At 35.6% G+C, this 21,415-nt stretch overlaps 1 protein-coding gene across 4 annotated transcripts in view; it reads left to right on the plus strand.

The window, feature by feature from the left end:
• Positions 1-10,576: 10,576 nt before the first annotated feature.
• The window catches only part of RapGAP1 (Rap GTPase activating protein 1), a 365,817-nt gene continuing 354,978 nt past the window's right edge, over positions 10,577-21,415 (plus strand). For all 4 annotated transcript variants that reach the window (XM_074105808.1, XM_074105811.1, XM_074105810.1 and 1 more), the window contains exon 1: positions 10,577-10,853. The gene's annotated coding sequence lies outside the window, so the exon portion shown is untranslated. The remainder of the gene's footprint in view (positions 10,854-21,415) is intronic.

Raw genomic sequence — 21,415 nt, forward strand, 5'->3', positions numbered from 1 at the left:
ACTTAATTTCCGCGCAGGCCCAGTGTGTATTGGGAACTCACACAGACCATTAAATTTCTTCGCCAGTGTGTGTTCCTCATGAAGTTTTCTTCCACCGTAAAGTTCGTGGTAAATTGCAAATGTAATTTCGCACATAAATTCCGAAAAGCTCAGAGGTGGTAAGCCTGGGCTCGAATCGAACCCACGATCCTTTTTGTAGGGTCTTCAGTTATTTATTTAAAAAGTAGTAGTAGTTCGTACATATACAATAACTTTCTAGTACGACCAGCTAGGTCGGAGGTCAGAGGTGAGAGCGTGATAGTAACTATAAATTTGTGCAGAACTCCCGGTGCTTGGGTCTAGCTCGCACTTGACCGGTTTTATTTTCACTTGTAACAGATAGGTACTTTAGTACTAATAGTATATTTAAATAGTTTTTACATATATTGCAATTTTTTTAACGACCCTCTCTTGACGAACTCTTTTGACCAGTGACGACGCGCTAAAACCGCGCGGCTCACCGCATAGTGCGTTCTTGCACTTAGGCCGTATACATACAATGCAATAATAATAATGTTGACTCGACGATCATTGTTCCGATAGTTGTTTCGGCAAACGGTTTAATTGCGAAAAGTCTCGACCAACATCTTAAGAGACTCTCACTAGATGGCTGAATCAAGGGCCAGATACAGAAGGCGGTACTTCTGGACACGGCACGCATTCTCCGAAAGTTCCTCACTCTGCGGCCCTGACCACCGGTAGCTTGGGCCCTGCCCCGTTATCGGCGGCAAACTAGGTTAGGTTTTTATAATATTTTTATTTTGTTAGTACTTTTTTTTATTTTACATTTTATAACTATTATAAAAACCTAAGCTACGAATAAAAATAAATAAAGGTAAAGGGAATAATAATAATAATATTTATTTATTGCAGATTAAATCCATAGTTTTGTTAGCAGATACAGTCATTCTTATAGACCAGGGTTTCTCAAAGTTATGGCTCCACGTACCCCTGTTAAAGTTTCTAGACGACAGCGAACCCCTACCTCCCCCCCCCTATATTATTTGTATATTATTTATTTCAATAAAAGGTAACAAATATACGTAAGAATCGTCTTGCCAACGAAAATACAAACTGAAACAAACAACAACAAATAACAAACAAATAAGTAACAAATTTGGAGTTGAAATAAAAAATACAAAAAGGCTCGAAAAACCAATCTTAATCATCTTGCCAGTCTTGCAGCCACCATCACGTAAACCTTGTCGCGAACCCCCTATCGTCGAATAGCGAACCCCACTTTGAGAAACCCTGTTATAGACTAAGAGTTAGGTAGTACATTACAAGTCCTATCTATGTAAGTCTCACAACGACTATATGGTACATGGCTCAGCCAGTGTTTTATTCTCCAAGTCCCGGCTAAGCACCAGCAGATGTTCCTGCACTCCGATTTCTGGCCGGAGGGCGTGGTCTTCCGTCGCTTTAGGGAAGCAAGGATTAAAAATCCCTAAATAACTTTTTTTTTGTTTTATGTCTTTTTTGTGTTTTTTGTCAGTATAATTTGAATTTTACAGCGCATTGGTTTTACTGTAATGCTGTAATTTTTTACGGGCAAATAAATTATTACCGGGCTGTCCCAACGGTGAGCGACCGTGTTCAGGAAGCGGTTGGGGATGGCGCGCGCGCGCTGCATCGCCGCAATGATATCCCTATATACAACAAGGAAATTAAATAAAAAAAGGAGACCCCGGTTACAAAGCTTCATTTTGATAGCCGTACAGGTTGATTGGGCGGACTCGTGACTGCGGACCCCCTCAACACCCTTTTCTCTCTACATTATAGGTAGTATAGTAGAGAAGCGTTAACTGAACCATTTGTCAAATCGTACCTTTCAGAACAGGTAGTGAAACGAATCCGTTTACTATGTTACTGTAGCGTTATACATAGAGGATATTTTCATTTCCGAGGGCCCTAGATGGTTTGATAATTAATTATTAATAATTTAAAACAAACAGTGCATGCCAGCCTTAATCAGGGTTGTCGCGTGGTTAAGTTAATATCATTAAAGTTTTTTTTGACAATGTGTACCTACAAAGGAAAGTGAATATTAATTTTGGCGTTGCCGATTTCAAAGTAATCCGAAACCGAAGCATTACAAAATGTCACATTCCATGATGTTTGGATTTTGGTTCGTCAGTTTTATTGGTTAGTAGATAGTTGGTGTGTTATTGTTGTTTTTTGTCTTTTTTAGGAATGCACACTACTGTATCGTCAGTTGTTTTTCGCCAGTTTGACGTACGTTAACTTGAATGACTATCCGGAACCAATTAAAATTTACAAGCCGTTCTAACCGTATTTAATTTTCATTTTGTTTATAGATACTTTCTCTAATTTACATTAAATATCAGACAAATACCTTCACCTAGTAATTAACAGAACCTATCCAAAACACTTCCGTTTTTTACAGGCCAAAAACGATAATTAATAATTTCTACATAACATTAATCGTTTACATCACAATGGACAGCCCTGACTCGCCCCTTTATTAGTGTGAATACGATGAAATGAACCTAACACTACAAACCAAATTAACACATTCACATAAAGAACGCTGCCACTTCAAATCTCAACTCTATTACGAAAGTAATAAGTGAGAAAACAGATGTGGGTTACTTTAACGGGCGCATATTGGGTTGGTCTAAATGGCCTATATACGGTGAATAAGGGTGGTGAAAAGGCTGAAATTTTCCCTCTACGAAATAATTAATTTATTTGTTGCAAGGGGAAGTATACCATATTTTACTCGTAAAAGAAAACACATGGGCGCTTAAGGTCAACACCAAAGTATCATTGAATTACTTTACTGGTGTACAAATAACCTTTATGTACTACACATACATTTTCTATAGCTTTTTACATTTGCTAATAATGTCGATAGAGTTTAATATAAAGCATGTCAAATTAAAAATGTAGTTTATGTTAAATGTATAACCAGTATAAAATAAATGAAATGTAACGATACAGGCTGTGCCCAATATGGGGATCAGTTCTTCTCTTGTATTGTGTCTATTTGGACTGTTAAGCATAGATAATTAATTTTAAATTTATGTTCAGATGTATAAAAGCTGCAGATGTATAGAACCTACTCAAAAATATCGTATTGTTAATTATGTAAGTGCATGTTCAGATATTTTTGAGCAACTTCACAGTCCCGATATTCTGAGGGCGACTGTACAAGTATAAACATGAAAAATATAACCTTACGTAAAAGCCGTATATCCTATTTCAAAAGATTTTGACGTGTCATTATTGATACAGCGAAATTGATTAAAAAGCCCTACCTTTCTGTAAAATTTAATTTAATTACATAAAAGACCGGTAATTTAATCAAATGTCACACCTGTGTTATAAAAGGCACACAAAACTCCAATTAATAGAAACCGTACACTGAACAACTGAGCTATTCGACTGCGGTTGAAAATATTAAGCAGATTCTCATAAATCCATCCTTACCACACAACAGGTGTAAGAAAGAGACACAGTGCTTATAATCAGATACAATAGGCGAGTTAGCTGCTAAAAGGAATATGCCATAACAAGGGTCAGTGAACTGTGCTACATTAAGGGTGGCGTGACAAAAAATGGCTTCGTAACTTGAGTATTTTTACCAAAAAATCCTTTCATCTTGTTGTAAAGACAGTACTTGTTCTAAATAATGAATTATCTTTTTTTTAACAGTAGGTACATTATTAAGTCAATCTATACATACACGTACGGTCATCATCAAAAGTAGCTGGTTACTTGTATGGCGCTAAGTACGTTGCTGTAAACGGATAAAGTACAAAAGCAACCAGCTACTTTTGATGCTGACTGTACCAAATTCAAATTACCTGCCCAAAGGAGCTTAGTTTATTAGCTTTAAAGTTTTGGAGCATACGAATAAATAGACAAAGTTGTACCATTGATTTATTGAAAATGCACTCGTAAGTATTAAACAATTTATTTATTTAGGTACACTATATTATATTTTATTTTACAGTTTTACCTTAAAACAAGGAAAGGCAGACATTCTTAAAGCCCAACTAGCTGTTACTCGTGACTTCGCCTACAAATCATAAATCGTTTAGCGAGAAGTATGAGTAAAAATTTCCGGGATAAAAACTATGTCCTACTTACTATGTCCATACCAAATTTCTTCATAATCGGTTAAGTACTTTACGCTAGAAATTATCGGTAGTCATTCACGATGACGCGTGCCATTCCAACCTAACAACAATACAATGGCTAATTTTGACAAAATCACGCGTCTTCGTGGATGGCACTAGGTATAAACAGCTGTTCAGATTGAATAAATATCATAGGATAATAACTGCCAAAGCAGGAAAATACAGTGGTCTCGGTGCCGAATATGATTTTGTACCTTTCGGCGTCGAGACCCTTGGTCCGTGGGGCCCTGGCGCTCTGAGTCTCTTCAAAGATCTATCAAAGAGACTCAGAGATACCACAGGAGACCGAAGAGCTGGCAGTTTCCTCGCTCAACGCATCAGTCTTGCGATCCAGCGGGGAAATGCTGCCAGCATCTTTGGTACCATGCAGCAGGGTCCATTTTTAGATTTATTATAGTTTTAGCTTATTTAATTTTATTGTACCTAATATACTTTTTTTATATTTATGTAATATATAATTTAACATTCAATCCTATTAATAAACTTACAAGTTTTTTGGATAATAACACCACTTGACCTAGTCCTGAAACTAAGCGAAGCTTGTGCTATGAGCACTAGGCAAGGCAACGTATAAACATACTTATATACTTACATAAATACATATTAAACGTCCAGGAATTGAGAACAAACATTCGTTTTATTCATAAAAATATCTGCTTCGACCAGAGATCGAACCTAGGACCTCAAGCTTCATTATTATGAACTATTGCCTGGTTCTATAACCACTAGGCTATCCGATTCAACATTGACGCTTTATAAGGAAAAACATAAGAATCTGACTGCCAATCCTCAATAATGGAGTATAAGAAGAAGACACTGTGGCAGATATTTCCGAATTTTACAGGTGAACATTCCGACCTCTTGAGAATATCGGGATAAAAAAAATCCTATATCAGAATCCGTACTAATGAGTACTCATTAATTTACTTACTAAATTTTTTCCAAATTTGTTCAACCATTTCAGCGTAAAAAGAAACACACGCACTCTCAAACTTTCACATTCATAATATTAGCAGGATAAGTTAAAGGTAGTCAGAAAAACTTAATGAAATTGAAAGCGTCAGTGGCCACATGTTCGTGTAGAAGTACAAAACAAATGACGGACTGTAATATGCACGCTTTGCATGTGACATGTAATTCCGCGTGCATTGCTATTGCAATTAGTTAACGAACTAAAAATAACCACGATCAAGACCACATGCAGAGCGCTAGTTTTTTTTAGTTGCCTAGATCTGTGATACCCAAAGTGGTGTGTATCGATCCCTAGGGATCATCGAAGACCTGCAACGATCTATGTAAAAAATAAACAAACACATTGATTACCTACTTCAAGTGTTACAATACGATACAATACAATATAACGACTCTTTATTGTACACCAGAAATAGTAGGCGATACAGTAAACAGATACACAGAGAAAACGTTTCAAGGTAAGCAATAGGCGGCCTTATCGCTTAAGAGCGATCTCTTCCAGGCATTCTTTTTGTTACTTTGTGAAGGTATCGATTAATTGTACAAATACAAATATTTTTATTGCCAGAACATAGTCAATTCTTAGTGCTACAAGATGTTCTTAATAATGTTCTACCCTCATTGGGCGTGCAACATTAAAATCATTTTATCTCAGAAATCACAATATACATACGAACACACTAAGTAAAATCGCAATTTCTTAATGCTATTTTCCCATTTTTATTTGTTATTTTCATTTATTAGATTATATCATTGCAAATGATTACTAGTACTTACTTCGATATCTATGAACTACTATTGAACTACAATAATATACAAGGTGTTAATTAAATAACTGAAAACCAGAAAGTTACTCAGAATTGAGAGTAGAATCGATAACACTATGTATTAAATAAATGAGGTTGTGTTTGTGTTTTTAAATCCCTTTTTTGTTGTGCCCAGTCTAAAAATTACGAATGCAACATCATCCCAGCCTATATACGTCCCGCTGCTGGGCACAGGCCTCCTCTCAGAACAAGAGGGCTTGGGCCGTAGTTCCCACGCGGGCCCAGTGCGGATTGGGAACTTCACACGCACCATTAAATTGCTTCGCAGGTTTTTGCAGGTTTCCTCACGATGTTTTCCTTCACCGCAAAGCTCGTGGTAAATTTCAAATGTAATTCCGCACATGAATTTCGAAAAACTCAGAGGTGCGAGCCGGGGTTTGAACCCACGACCCTCTGCTTGAGAGGCGATAGGTCAAAGTGAGATTGCATACTATTTAAATAATTTGAATGCTGGCCGTTTTACTATCATCAGTTTCATTTTCTTCTAAAACGTCGAAGTGCAACTGACACAATACAAATTATTTGTGTAGAGTTAGAAATCAAGTAGAATTACTAAGCAAAACTCACGAATATTTTTGAAAATAATTAAGGTATTCGAAAATAAATGCAATCAACTAACTTAAAATGAAGAAATATTTTTGGGGTGTCTGAGGTTTTCAGTTATTTAATTAATACCTTGTTTAAAACCTTGCTTATCCGCTCCTGTGCGACTCGTACAAGTTAACATGTAGAGCCCGCCTACTTCTTCTTCTATATAAAACAATATATAAGTCACACTCGCCCAACTATCGCAAATACTACCATACATTATGCTTAATGTGTTTCAAACATTCGAGTGTTTGTTATTTTGAAAATGAATTCGCAGAGTTTGAAACGCGTTATTTTGTGCGGTATTTGAAAGTTAGGCCTGTGTGTGATATAGTATGGATTGTTTTACGGTGTGTGTAGCGGAGAATAACGTTAAACAAATTGTAGTTCATTGCAATTTTTTAAAACCGATTATTTAAAAAAAACGATATTAAGTAAGCTTGATCTACCTAAAAATGATAAAGGCTACGCGGGTACCCTTGCTAAAACCACTTAGTTCCTTTGGCAGTACAAAAAAGAAAGGAACAGTGAAAAGAAAGGAACTACTGCAAGAAAGCCAAAAACACAACACAATCGTAGACACGTAAACGAAACAAGTTTGGGGATCTCTGGTCTAGATAATTGCTTTAGAAGAGTGGCGCTTAATTATTAACGACTTAAACGCTACATCTAGTTGCTCGTTTTTTTCTATTAAATTACACTTAAACCCTAAAGCTCCGATACAATGGACCATTTCGATCTCGTTTGCTTTACGGCCTAATATTTACTTGCAGGTTTACTATGTGCTTACAGGTCATAATGAAGATGTCATTGGCAACAGCATGTATCAGAATACTGTCATTGTAAATTTCATCTTTTGAAATTCAATTTGCTGTAGGTACAGTCAGCATCGAAAGTAGCTATATAGTTTTGTACTCTGTCGTTTTACAGCCACGTACTAAACGCCATGCAAGATTGTCAATGTGTCAATGCGACAGAGTAAAAAAGTGATCCGCTACTTTTGATGCTGACTGTCCCTAAAGGTGCGACTCTATACAGTACAATAAGTCTCTCGAAATTGCCACTTTAGAAAGCCACGATTTACCTTTTTATCTGAGTAATACTTTTATAAATATTTTCGATTTTCATTGTTGGTAAGTAATTATACCTTCTAGATATTGTCTAGGTAACTGCGGTTTTATTGAAATTGTATAACTTGAAAGATCACTTTTGGTAGTTAAAAGGGCTGAAAATCTGTATTTTTAGTCCAAAATAAATCAATAACTAAAGAGTACTAAATATTTAAAAAAAAACTAAAGGCGTTTTCAAGTCATCGAAGTTTTGGGTGAGTTTTTCGGGGGCCCCGTGATGCAGTTGACAGCAGACTTGGCGCGAGTAGTCAAAAGATACAAGTTCTAATAGGTACCGCCCGGAGCATCCGAAAGACTTTTTCATCTTTAAATAAGCAAACGTAAAGCTGTTAAAAACAATCAATTGTATTATTTTGATTTCAATGAATACAATGCACAGTCAAGAAACCTGACAACAATCAGGAGTCTTACAAAGGAATGTTCCACGAGTCATTGAAAACTATCACGCTCCTCGCAGCTGACTTGCAAACGGGTCAAGTCGTCTGCGAAACCTTATCTGACTCTTACACAGCTATTAAAGCCAGAGAGGACACTTATAGGACTTGTCACACTTTGGTATATGAGCTTCCTTTGATGAGAACAAAGTTTCCTCTTGAGCACATAATTCTTAGTACAGAAACTACAGAATGGCCAAATTCACCGTTCACCTGTGTTGCGGTCCCGCAAGGGACAATAGAGTGTATTTTAAAAACCGCTAATCGGGGTCGCACTGCCCACTGCAATATACTAACGCGAACGTTAGTAAGAGTTTAAGGGGCTGTTTCACCATCCATTGATTATCGTAATTTACATTATTCCATTCGGCCATGTAAATCTATAGTGTCGATAATAACGTTGACCTTTTTTATTTCCCGTCTAAAATGGCACAATCAATTAATTTCAGGACACGGACTTTCTTATGACTGTCTTCACGAGAATCGTATATATATTGGACCTTTTTTAAATGTCGATTTAAGGCTTAAACTGACAGTTCTTGTATGGATCTGACAGGACTTAAGACTACTTAAACCTAGATTAAAAAGCCTGCAAGTGGACGCAAAATGAAAAAGTGGTGAAAATCATAAATTCATAATGAACCACACCATTGAAGCTCGTGTAATAGGATTCTAGGTACTATACAAATTAGTGTTCAGTGTGAAAACAGTGTTCTCACTAGTCTACAATACCCATAACATCCTCAAACTCAAACATATCGGGGCTGGTTTGCAGATAGCATAGAAAACTCAAGACTTGTGACTTTACGTCAAAACTTTAAAGAAAATTTTCGAAAGTAGAGTCCTACATAAAAGAGTTAAAAACGGATGAAAAGTAAAATTTGACTTACAGAATGATTGTTATAATAGTTGTCAGTTCAAGCATTTTACGACGAAAATGTGACAGAAACGAAGACAGTGGTGCGAAATGAAAAAGTTCATGGCTATGTTTTACGCTTTTGTTGAACAACAAAATGCATATCGATATCATTATTATTTGATCATCATTAAAATATCTGTTAATTAAAAAAAAAAAAAGTGACGCCGCTCTTGCATAGTGTCCTTGAATGATTTTTATAAAACACTACGAAAGATTTTGAATTTATAATTCTTTTGAAGAAGCTGTAAAAACCAGAGGTCAATATAAAATTAGCTTAGTCATGTCAAGTTGATTCGCTTCAAGTCATTCTCACAAATTATAAAGGTGTTTAGGTAAAGGCGCTTGCCTAAAACGGAGTTAAAACGGAGGCTGTGGCCGACGTGAAGTTAAAAAAAATGCAGTTTGTAAAAGAATAAAAGCATTTTCATTAATTTTAAATTTAGTTCCCGAAATATCGGCCGTAAACATTTGAAAAATATGGCTCCATGCAGTCCCTCATAGTTCATATGAGTTAATAGGAGCACGTATAACACACATGTGCTACCTCTGGGAAATTTCGGTTTGACCTCCTTCCCTCTCAAAATGGAGGGTTTTGGTCAACTTGATACTTTTTTAAATTGTATAAACTCTTTTTTTTTATGACCCATTCCCCGGAAAAAGCTGAAAGTAATCAATCTCTTTTTTCAGCTCCCCTGAGACTATACCTTTTACCCAAAATAAAGGATAGCCGAGAAATTAGTTTGAAAATACCCAATTTTTCAAATGCTATTTTACCTTTGCGAATTATTCAAGGAGTGCGATTTCGTGAAAATACGATCGTTTTTGGATGTAGCCAGGTACTAACGTACAATTTTACAAGCTTTTATTTAGTTTCACCTGTTCCGTTGTCTGTCTGTCTGTAATCAAATCGTGCAAGTAAAATTCGACCTACTTTCAGTAGTCGGATTGTCTTGAAAGTTATGCAAATTGCGTACTTATGTAAATTGCGTGACAGTACAATAATCTGGTAGTGACATCCCGATAGTCCGGCCAGGATCGTCTTCGCAGGATGAACTCTTCAACGGTTAATGGCATCGACTCGAAATTTGGTATGTAAATGTAGTTCAGGTGACAATGCAAGTAGACCCAACGAAAAGTACAGTCAGCAAAAAAAAAGCTTGAGTTATTTTTTTCTTTTTTTTACCAAAAACTTTTTTATAAAATAAATGTATAACTAAATGGCTTTTCAAATCATATTAAGTACTAATTACTAAGTAAACAATGTAGCCTGTCGATAGTTACGTCAGCGTATTTGTTCTAGAAAACAATACCGTTATTATTGCAGTAACCTCGCAGCGGCAATTAAAACTTGAATGATTTCCTCAGAGTACCTCGAGAGCAGACGTTACTTGGTGTTACCGTATATGCGTAATGACGAAAGCGTTTTCCACACTTGGTTGGGCCTGGTGCGAACGATTTTCATCGCTACAGTACGTCCCCAGTTTGAACCGTAGAGGCGGGCCGGGCGCACGTCCGTCCACGCGAGAACTGAACAGTCGCGACGAGATCGCGAAACATAAACAAGCTGCATCATGAATTGAAAAGTGGTTGGGATCACTTTTCAAACAATACCGTTATTATGAAAATGAAAACTGTTTTTTTATCAACTTAAACTATTATCTCATTATTGTTTTTTTTTGTTTGAGTGAAGGTTGTACGTGTTATTAGTGTGTGATGCGTAACCGCGATATTTAAGACCAGTGGTAATTATTTGCGGTCGTTGACTCCGAGTTTTTCAGGTAGGTAGTTTTTAGAGTTTGAATTTATCGATTAAAATACCGGTTCTTTAAACATGTAAGCGATTTTTTTTTAAATAAGGTAAAAACGTTAATCGCAGTTGGCGATGTTTCCGCTAAAGGCGGATATTCCCTCAAAAAATGATATATACATTCCGTGCAACATGTGATTGCAAAATACATATAGATATGTAATTAGTGAATACCTTTGAGATGTTTAGAAATAAATAAAACGAACACAATAGAGCCTATTTACATAGGATATATTGCTACAAAAGAATAACAATCACGTCGTTATGGCTTAAATTAGTTAGTCAATAAGAAATATGGTATTATTCTCGTTGTATGTACAGAACAGCTTGCCTATTGGACAAATAAATTCCAAAAATATTACATACTAGCTCTTGCCCGCGGCTTTGCCCGCATGGAATTCGGTTATCGCGCGCTGTTCGCTCGGGAACTGTGCATTTTCCGGGATAAAAAGTAGGCTATGTCACTCTCTGGCCCATAAACTATCTCCATGGTAAAAATCACGTCGATCCATCGCTCCGTTTCGAAGTGAAAGACAGACAAACAACAAACACACACACTTTCGCATTTATAATATTAGTATGGATATGGATTAAATGATATTATACCGGATAACTCACGTCTTAAATTTAATATGTGTGTACCATGTTTACCACGGTAGTTCCATGTATATTACCTCTATACGAGTATTCTGCAAAAAGCCTTTTTCAGCAAAAGAACCTGCCATCATTATTGAACGCAGCAGTAACAATCCATGGATATCGTCATATTTTCTCGCGGTACTTCAAAATAATCAAGCAACTGGTGGTGTGCATTCAATCAGAACGTAATTCAATCAGCTGACTGGATCCTTATCGCAGCGAGCCGAGTGACAAATTATTTAAGAGTGACACGGCATCATGCCGAATGCCGGCTGAAACATACACACAATAAATCATAACAATCCGCGTGGGAATAAATGTATTGATCTGAAAGTACTTGATACCAGGTATCTATTTAATTAATAAAACGGCGGATACAATTTTTTGTCACTTTATCAATTAATTGGAATAACAAAAATACGATAAGTATGGCCATGGTGATGTAAAGTGTAACATTATCCTATCTGAATAACAAACAAACAAAGTTGACCAATTTGACACAAGTCCAAATGTCACTTTTAGACTAGGAGGGACTCCTCACTTTCTACACAAATAGTTAATCTATTCGTATACTTTTGACAAAGTAGTTGTGGTTGTTGCTTGATTCTTATTCTGTTCTTGTTGCTTATTCTGAACGATTTTCCCTTGACTTCCGCACCACAGGGTACTGGTATCCGGAGTTACAATAAATAGAGCTGCTGTCCACTCTTATAGGTACATCAGATATCTTAGTTGTTTTTCACAATATCCACTCACAGTAAGCAATGAGTGCCTCTTAATCTAAAATCACTTCTTTGTTTTTTTTACTTTATTTTTTCTATTTATTAATAATTGACCTACCTATCGAATTATTATTATTATTATTTCAATAAAATCAGTAAAAACCACCAGAAAGAATTTGCGCCCAATTCCTAATTGTACGATTAACCTAAACGTTGTGCGAGCGTCTTTCATAACACATAACAAAAGCATCAAATTCAATTCCTCACTTTAAAACTTTGTTAACACGCACCCAGGCACGATCTAGGTCAAGAGGGTATCATATCATATTTCCTCAATCACGCTCCCCACATACCTGATATATTTTCTTTACTAAGCACTTATTGCTAAGATCTTTACGCGTTGGGAATAAATAAGCAATAATATAGACCTTCTTTGGCAACGTATCTTCAAACTGTCACCTATTGCGGTTGACGATGTGCCGCGTGATTGCCAATAAAATAGAAATAAAATCATTCATTCACTATTCGCAAAATAAATGCAAAAGATACACATCACACATAGACAATTTAAGGAAAAAAAACAAGTTTGTCATCTGTAGTCAGTAAAACTCTCCAATTATTAAAAAAAAAACATTTTTAGTTTCATTGGTTCTAGGTACATTTTACGGTTTTATAGGGTTAAAATGGGTAGTAAATTTTTCCTTTGTATCTGTAATAATATCTACCAGACTACCGATAGGAATAGTCGGTTTTATGTATTTTTTAAGTACCTATTCTTAGACTATTAAAGCGCACTTTTAATACAAGAGGCAGATAATCTCTTTTTATCGGTAATCTAAACTTAATCATTATTTTATTGCGCACGAGTTTACCATTTGAATATACTACAAATATTATCACTAAAATATATTTTATACCTCCTGAAAAATTATTACTTATAATAGAATCCGAGAGAATGTTGTTTTCTGGGGGTAGGGGATTCGGGTAGCCCCGGACGGCGGGTAGTCCCGGTCACTGTCGATTCTAGGCAATCACGCACACATAGATAAATAGTGCACACCTTAAAATGTAAATGCAGCGCCGCTGCGAACATTATAAGGTGTGCACTATTTATAATAAAAAATATATTATAAAATGCTAAAAGTGGCTCCGAAGCGGCGACGTTTCGTGTGCTCTGCCTACCCGTGATGTTTGTGTGTGTGTGTGTGTGTGTGTGCTACCCCCCCGTCCGGGGCTACCCGAATCCCCCCTACGGCAGTGCCGCTGCCAAGGAGCCCCGCCAAACTAAGTACATCATTTTCGTTTTGAATTCCGCCTTAGTAAAAGTTAAATAATAATATGATGAGCTTTTTCTAATGGCGCATAAATTCACAAAGCTAAATGAGAAAAGAAAACAAGAAATATTGCGCACACAAAAACGTCGTAGACATGAAATTAGGATAAAAATGGCCTAGAAAAAGATATGCAGTACCTTATACTAAAACACAGTTATGCTTTAAAAACACGCCAAGTCTTGAACTCATTTCGATAATTTGTCAAGAAAAAAAAAACAGTGAAATCTCGTAAATAGCCAAGCCTAGGAGATGAATTATAAAAAGTAATACTTTTGGCTAAAATGAGGCCTGTTTTTTGCTAAATAAAATAAGCTAAGTAGTTCAAAGCCTATTTATGAATTGTTACTATTTATAATGGGTCTCCATCGAGATTGAGTACATTTTTCCACCATGTTTTTGTTGAAATCATTGTTTTTATGGTACATCATTTATGAACCTATTGACGGTATTTAACTTAATGGAAAAAGTTATTCATAATCAAATTCATAGTAAGCGATTTTATAGGTATACCTATTTCTAACTAGGTATTGATGCGATAGAAATAAAAAATATGTACATAAAGGAAAATGTTTTATTACAAGCTTTTATTTCACCTCGTACGTATATTTGTTTTCTTCTTGCGAACCTTGCAAATTTTTACTGTTCATGCAGGTTTTTACTGCAATGCCATATTTTTTTATCGCGAAATAAATAAGGAACCGCACAACATTAACTAGAGTACAATTTATATATTTCTCATATATTTTTGTTAATTCAATAACAAGAAAAATTACGCATCGATATATATGTACTAACGTAGAATATATGTCAATGAAATTACGAGTTCCATACATTCTTAAGTATACCTTTATTTAACGTAGGTACCTCCCACAAGTGATAAAGAAATATTTTCATAACATAGTTACCTAATCTTTTTCTTATTAACTCCAGTTGGGTATCCACAGGTTCTATTGTTAGCTTATTACATTATTTTCTACTAATATGTGCACCTTTCCCCAGCCTATCGATTTTCCTGCGTTGTAAGGGCGGGAATGTGATATTCAGCTAAGTGCGTATGTAGTTCCGGCTTTTAAGTCATACTTCATTGTATTCATGTGGGAAATTTAATCTGATATTGTGGACAAGCCTCCCCTTATAGATATACTGTCTTTAAATATAGATACGGTCCGGGGGTTATAATATAGATACGGACTTGGCGGCTGATTTCAAAAATCACGCATGCAAAACTACCGTTTTTAAAATTGTAAAAGCTTTACGGATTAGCAGAAAATTGTTCTCGAGTCGTTGTTACAATATTAGCTTCTGAAGGCTTATTCGGCTATGAAAAGAAGCAGAGTTGCCAGACTTTGAAACAAGGCATATTATTTTAACTACCTACTTCCAAATGGTATTTTTATGGGTGTGATCATAATCGACTCATTCTAATTTAACGGGATAGTGATTACAAATGAAAATAGCTTTCTGTCAAATGGTTTAATAAAGTGATAAAAAGACAGCAAATGCCGGTGGCGATACTTGTAACAAAGCTAATATTATGTATGTAATGTAAGAGAGTACTAAGTAAAATCCAATGAAACAAGCTAGCGATAATATATAAAAATCGTGTTATCTGAACTCAGTCTTTATAATTCGCATAATTACGAAACTAAATACTTTTTTCTTCAATTAAATAGGCAGGTTCATTGCCCGATACATATAAGTGAGAGGCATTATTACGTTTGATTCTTACAATTGGCATCACAGCTGATTCAAACAAGGTAAATGTTCCAGTTGTAATCTATTTACTAAATAATCGAATTTTATTTTCAGTGTACGTAGCCATCTCGAGCAGATGTTAAGGTACCTAATTAAAATAACGTGGACAATATTTCTACGTGGTGTATTTATTGTAAACAAAAATTCCCAGGGCTCTCATTGATTAAAACTTGTATTTATGTAGTCTTAGGTCGTAATGACAGTAATGTAGCATGCCAATTCGTAAATAACTTTAAGTTACATTATCAATACGTAAATGAAGAAGAAAACAAACCACTGATTAAATTAAATACACTGAAGCCCGAACCGCATAGCAAAACTCATAATATATTTGTATATTACTATAAATTAAAAATAAAGAGAGATGAATGATGAGATTTAAAGATTGATGAATGTAGAGGAAGCGAGAGTTGTATGCCAGAATCGTAGCAAGTGGAAGGATGTAGTCTCTGCCTACCCCGTTGGGAAAGAGGCGTGATTTTATGTATGTATGTATGTATTACTATAAATAAGATTTTTGATGAATTTTTTGGTGGTCTAGCTTGTTACGTATACCTTACAAAGCAATCGCAAGAAAAAGTTATATCAGACAAATTGATCGATATAAGCAATCTTATTGAGATCTGACGTTTCATTTCAGCAAAAGATTACGTTTAATAACCTAATGGAAAGTCAATCAACCGCCCATAATTGCTACTCACATAACATTGGTCGCTATACGTTGATGATATGATATCTTTCGTACCTAACTACGATTAAAGTGTAGTTAGCTAAACTACTTTAGTTTAGGTATAGATGGTGCCTGCGAATTTACTCGCGTGAACCAACAGACTTGCAATTTAGTTTGACTCTGGTTTTACAGATATATAATGAACTACTATTTTTTTAGGGTTCCGTAGTCAACTCTGTCTGTCCGGGGCTAAGCTCAGAGACCGTTTGTACTAGAAAGCTGTTGTTTGACATGAATATAAATATCAGTCACGCCGACAGAGGTAAAATAAAAAAAAAAATAGGTTTACCTCCCATACACGTAGTTTTCATTTCCATCCTGTATTGTGGGATATCGTTGGATAGGTATGATAAAATTAATACGGGTTTGTAAAAACTATTTTTGATTAAGTGAATATTTTCGAAAATATTTACTCCGAAAGTTCAAAAAATGTGTCCCCCACCCCTCTAATTTTTGAACCGAACGTCTAAAAAATATGTTAAAAATCACAAAAGTTAAGCTTAATAAAAACTTCCTAGGAAAATTATTTTCAACTTAATAAGCTGACCAGTTTTTAAGTTTTTGTAAAAAATGATTTCTAAGGCAAAGTTAAGTTAAGGCAAGGTCGGAAACTACGGAACCCTACACTGAGCATGACCCGACATGCTCTTGACCGGTTTTTTTAAATCTCATTGGCGCATTTGAGTGTTAGGTATATGAAACTGAAAATAAACATTTCATGCAGCTAATAAAAATACTGCAAAACTTTGCAACTCTTCGATATAGGTAAGAAATATTATATACAGTTGAGAAAACATAATCACGTGCCAGGGCGGAACATGACATCCTATACATTTGCCAAAGAAATCATAGCGAAATTGATTACGAAAAGGATCCACCCTGGGACGTGATTAAGTTTCCTCGACTGTACTTATAAAGAAAATGGCAGTTAAAAGATTAAGTAGAGAAAACGTAACTTAGAAAATTTTGACAGATTTTATTTTAATAAATTCAGACTTTTACGCTTCTTCATACATAAGGCATTTGAATCTCTCGTTTTAGTGATATCTACCCACACATAGATCACATTAGTAACAATACATCTGTGCGACTGTATATACCTTACCCAGCTCACGCCGTACAGTGCAGCACGTTTACAGCGGAAATTGCCGGAACGAGTGCCATAGGAAGCCCCCCGAGTCACGTTCAGATGACGGCCCGAACCGAGGCTGAATATGTAACCCGAAATCCCACAGTGCTTAGTCTATTCTCATTTGAGCATACGCGCGACGCATTACTTCCTGTGTTCCCTTAGATCACACTGTAAGAATTAAGAGTCAATCAATTGAATCTTCACCTCGTCTCCTGTATAAAAAGGGCGGGGATGCTGCTCGGGATGTTGGCCTTTTTCGGCAGATTCTGGCATCGACCACGAATATAGCCGGGTCACTGGAGATAGGGCTGGATGGTCTCACTGGTGTTAAGTCCATCTTCAGCTACCTTCGAGAAATAAAACGTCATCATGCAAACCTTATACAGTCAAAAAGTGACATCATCACGGTGGAGTAATGTGAGAGTATGAGACTACGTATTTGAGCGATTCTTTTAATTGTAAATCTTGACATTTTTATTTTCAAGGCAGGGAAAAGTGCTTCTCAAAGCTAAATGATTTATCCATGACTTTATTTGCACGAAGCAAATTGCTTTATTTGCAGATTTGCAGTCCTAGTAAATCTTGTTAATTTGTTTGTTTGTGCAGCTTTTTCATGGCTCATTGTTGTTTTATCGATAATTCAGGAATAATCACGTGAATGAAAGGTTTAGTGTCTATATTGCTGCTAATGGTGGATTAGGTTGAGAGGTTTCCTTAGAAGGGAGAAATCGTGCCAGAGCGGGGATTAACAAAAGCCAACAACAAACGAAAACGGACAGATGAAAATGTGTGAAGGTACCTATTGGCCAGCAAAAACACAAAAGAAAATAAGTGGTAGAATGGGAATAAGTCCATTTGGTAAATCTCAAATGTAATTTCGTGCGTAAATTCGAAAGAACTCGGAGCTAAGCCCATGTTCGAACACGTCGCCACCCTCTGTTTGAGAGGCTATAGATCAAACCATTAGGCTACTACCACTTCTTTCAGCCTACATTTCAAATTAACCTTGAGTTGTACCCATAATACAAGCTTTGCTTACTTTAGGACTACGTTAATTGATTCAAGTGTCCCGTGATATACATGTAATAAAAATATATGTATTAAAAAAAAATTTAGGCGACGGAGAAATTGAAAGGAAACCTGCCCATAAATGCAAAGAAATTCAATGCTGTGTGTACGGCCAAAGCCCTCATTCTGAGAGAACGCCTCTGCTCAGCAGTGAGACGTATGCAGCTAGACATGAGATGATGAAGTCAATTTACCAGACCAAAATTTGATGTTTTTTTACTTTTAAGGACTATTTATGAGTCTGTAGTAATTAAGTTTCAATATTTTTATTTTATTAAAGTATCCTATAATCTTTTTGAAAATAGCTTGGGTACGGTGACACATGTCATTAAGCAATTAAAGGGTTGTGAAAATGTAAATTCGAATCGATTTTTTGCGATTTTCGATTAAATATGCTAAGGGTGTGTAATCGATTTTATTATGGATAGTTTATATTTTTAACTAGTTTACGCCTACGGCTTCGCCCGCGTAGCAAGTGTTTTTGCTTGTATAACGGGATCTCACAAACAATGCTGTCTTTTTTTGGGCACTATATCAAAACTAATAACGTAATTTTTTTTAACAAAAACCGTAAAACAAAATTGAATAACAAAGTAACAGTTCAAAACATCAAACAACACGAAACACTCAAAACAAAGACGCATTCAAGGCCCTTCGCTCTCGTACTATTAAATTTATTTTTAAGTGATTTGTTTTTATTATTACGAAATATTTTAAGCTACATGGAGATATTTATTATTTTTGTTCTTTCGAGATTCAAGTATATTTTTTTATAAAATATTGGCCTGAAACATTCATGGCGTGGAATGGAAAAAGCAAGTGTCACCGTACCCAAGCTATCTGAAAAGTATTATAATAACATAAAAGGTTTAATTTTGCTATATAACATCATGAATGCGTAATTGCAGAACATTATTGAATGTTTTCACCATGAAATTTTATAGAAAAATAAAATTAATACTGTGGGATCTTGTACTAACTAGAGCCGACAAAGGCGAGTATAAATATGTCGTGTTCAGATCTGTCAGCTGATTTTAACATCAACATTTTTGTGATTGGTTGTCAACATGGGAGCTGATTTAGGTGTCGTTACTTACCTCTGAACTGATCGCCAGACGCTTATTTAGGTACTGAACAGAACAGCGTACAGAAGTTCCAAATCTTCAGCTGTGACCAAGCGTGCTTCTAGATATTGTGATAAAATACAACATAGTCATCACAAGAAACTTGGCCGACGCACTGCCGTGTCACCAAAATACCAGTAACACTAGATCAGGTTATCATAAATTTTGACGTTGTTCAGGAATACTGCGTAGACCGGCAAAATTATGGTTTCAAAGCCCGTAATTCAATTCAGTTGTAGTATTTACATTAGGCCTAGACTCGGAGAATTGTTTAAAGTAACTTTGGTGATTATCGGCGATTATATGGATGGATTGAAGTGTCAATATTTATGAGTATCATTCGATAACTTAAATGTATGTTTTCTAAATTAATATACTTATTTGTCAACAATTACTTAACATTTTTGTCTTTGTCTATCACCTCTAGTACGAGTACGACATAGGGGGATGGGTGAAGAGTAGTCGTTAAATTGATCGAAACTGATTTTAAAATAGGGGTTGGTGTATGTTTCCGAGATACCCGAAATATATATTTATATAAATAAATAAATATCATGGGACATCTAACACCAATTGACCTAGTCCCAAACTAAGCAAAGCTAGTACTATGGATACTAGGCAATGGATAAACATACTTATAAAGATAAATACATACTTAAATACATATTAACATCCAAGACCCGAGAACAAACATTCGTATTATCAAGGGTATTCATACAAATATCTGCCCCGGCCGGGAATCGAACCCGAGACCTCAAGCTTCGTAGTCAGTTTCTCTAACCACTTGCCATCCGGTCGTATATATATGCAAGAATTGCTCGATTATTTTACTTTAATTTTAATTACGCGTTTAATTGAAACATTGCAAAATCTTCCTACTCTGTAGTAAATAAACGTTTTGAGTTGAAAGCATTTATTATTATTATTTTCCCAATAATCACAAACTAGAAATTATTTGATGGCACGTCTATGACCTCATTAAACATTTGTTTAGAAAAATGGCACGTTGATACGTAAAGGTTCGCCATACCTGGTGTAGGTATTGGAAAACTGCCAAATTGGAAAATATTTATAATAATTCAATTAAATTTGTCAAGGAAGATCTAAGAAGAAAACTCGAGCGAGATACACGATCAGGTGAATAACTTACGAAATCTTTAAAACTTTTCTTTAGTAAGACAGGAAAAATTCTTACTTTACAAGAGATATTCTTACTAATATTATAAATGCATAACCCTCCTTCGAGCATTCGGGTAAAAAGTACCTCTTGTTTGTCTATCTGTCTTACTTTTTCGTTTAAACCGCTGAACCGATTCGGCTGAAATTTCGTATGCAGATAGTTTGAGATTCTGGAAATAATAATAATAATAATATCACGGGACAATTCACACCAATTGACCTAGTCGCAAAGTAAGCTTAGCAAAGCTTGTGTTATGGGTACTAAGCAACGGATAAAGATAATTAATTATATAGATAGATACATACTTAAATACATATTAAACACCCAAGACCCGAGAACAAACATTCGTATTTTTCATACAAATATCTGACCCCGACACGGGAATCGAACCCGGGACCTCAAGCTTCGTAGTCAGGTTCTCTAACCACTAGGCCATCTGGTCGTCATCTGGAAGATTCTGGAAAGAACATAGATTAGATTGTTCCCGAAAATTACGTAGTTGTGGGATAGCTATAACCAAATTCTAGGCAGACCAAGTCACGGGCGAATGCTTTAATAAAAAAGAGGTCCAGCGGCAATTCAAATGCGGAAGTGACTCTGTCTGTTGCCTCTTCATTCTTACAAGCTGAACGAATTTGAATGAAATTTGGTCCTAGTACTTAAGTATTCTAGAACATTGCTTAGTTCCCACAGACGATTGATAAACGAATTTTTCGCCAACGGGGAGCTGTAATAATATATAATAGATTTATTTTCGACCAACTGGATGAAATTGACAGTATTTAATTTAATTACATTCATAGACTCATTGATAGCTGTGGGCACAGTTAGTGCTAAATTAAAAATAAG

Source organism: Choristoneura fumiferana, chromosome 23 (genome assembly GCF_025370935.1).
Source record: "Choristoneura fumiferana chromosome 23, NRCan_CFum_1, whole genome shotgun sequence".
In the NCBI taxonomy this organism is placed as follows: Eukaryota; Metazoa; Arthropoda; class Insecta; order Lepidoptera; family Tortricidae; genus Choristoneura; species Choristoneura fumiferana.